Genomic DNA, 1253 nt, shown 5'->3' on the forward strand with positions numbered 1-1253 from the left:
AAAAAAATCACCTTTACATTTATTTTTTGTTACATTTTATTGTGAGCGAGAAAATGATCAAAAAATTCATTCTGATTCTGACTGAACTTAATTCGTCGAGAGGGCACACAAACAGCGGCGTGTTCGCTTGGTGTTAGCAGGGCATAGCCGGCATGACTCGCCGGGTGGGAGGTATATGGGCAGGGGAGGGGGTGGTGAAGGCCCACGGGACCAGCCCGTCGCGCCCCGCCCCACCCCGCCCCACCAGGGCACACCACCGCCGTAGCCCGCGGCCCCTCCTGTTTGCGCAGCAGCAGGGCCTGACCAACTTTCGGCAGCGACTGTACTCGGAGCGGCAGCGTGACAGGGCCTGCTGGGCCCATCCTATGGGAGTGCCTGTCTGGACGGAGCCGCATGCGGCCAGACCATCGGATCCCCAACCAACCCGACCCAACAACCGGACCAGGAGCACGTCAGCCGACGGCAGCAGCAGGGGGTGGGGGGCATTCCGTGGGCCGGGCCGGGGCCGGGGCCCCCAAAGCAATGCCCGGTGACAACATGTTGTTGTCCGGCGAGGTGTGGCGCTGCGCGAGCCGCCCCTGCATCGTCCCGGCATGCCGGCGGCCCCCGCCTCCCCCGTCAGCAGCTCGGGACCGGTTCCTCTCTCGGGTCAGGTACCTCGTGGCGGGTGGGCGCCGCCGCGCCGCCCCTTGGTCGGGAAGGGTTCAACGGCCCCCGCGGCGGCCCGTCCCGCGAGGTGACGAGGAGAGCCCCCCTGCGATGAGGCCCCCGACGACGACGACGAGACACCCGAAGCGCACTCCTCCTAACGCCTACTCACTGGGTGCCGACATCACTGCAGCTGCAGAGGGCAGGGGGAATCAGCTCGCCGCCATGGCGACACGTGGGCCACACCGTCGGGGAGCTCGCGCGGTAGGGCGTCGTCGGGAAGGGCTTCGTGGCCGCGAGAGAGTCCTCCGCGAGGTCCTGCTGGTCACGCGAGCACGTGGCGCGGGCGCGACTGCGGATAGGCGGGCGGCGGTAGTGCGGATAAGCAGGGGGGACTCGGCGGTGGCGCGGCGGGCGCGGGACGGACGGGCTGCGGGCCGGGCCAGGCACACCAACTGGCTGACAACTGAAGCGAACCAACGAACCAACCCGTGGCTGTGGCTGCGCGCCGCGCCTCCGCGGCGGGGAGGGGAGGAGAAGGGAGCGAAGAGAGAGAGGGAGAGACAGAGAGAGCGAGAGGAAGGGGGGGGGGAGCGAGCGAGAGA

At 67.9% G+C, this 1253-nt stretch overlaps 1 protein-coding gene across 7 annotated transcripts in view; it reads right to left on the reverse strand.

Annotated features, from left to right (window-relative positions):
- Positions 1-1253, reverse strand: part of LOC113202609 (influenza virus NS1A-binding protein homolog) — a 30314-nt gene that overhangs the window by 12206 nt on the left and 16855 nt on the right. Inside the window, exon 1 of one of the 7 annotated variants that reach the window (XM_026416914.2) lies at positions 821-1119. The exons of the other annotated variants lie outside the window; for them this stretch is intronic. The gene's annotated coding sequence lies outside the window, so the exon portion shown is untranslated. Of the gene's footprint in view, positions 1-820; positions 1120-1253 lie in introns of those variants that run through there. 7 annotated transcript variants of the gene reach the window in all.

This window comes from Frankliniella occidentalis, unplaced genomic scaffold, assembly GCF_000697945.3.
Source record: "Frankliniella occidentalis isolate FOCC.00 unplaced genomic scaffold, Focc_3.1 Scaffold39, whole genome shotgun sequence".
NCBI lineage: Eukaryota > Metazoa > Arthropoda > Insecta > Thysanoptera > Thripidae > Frankliniella > Frankliniella occidentalis.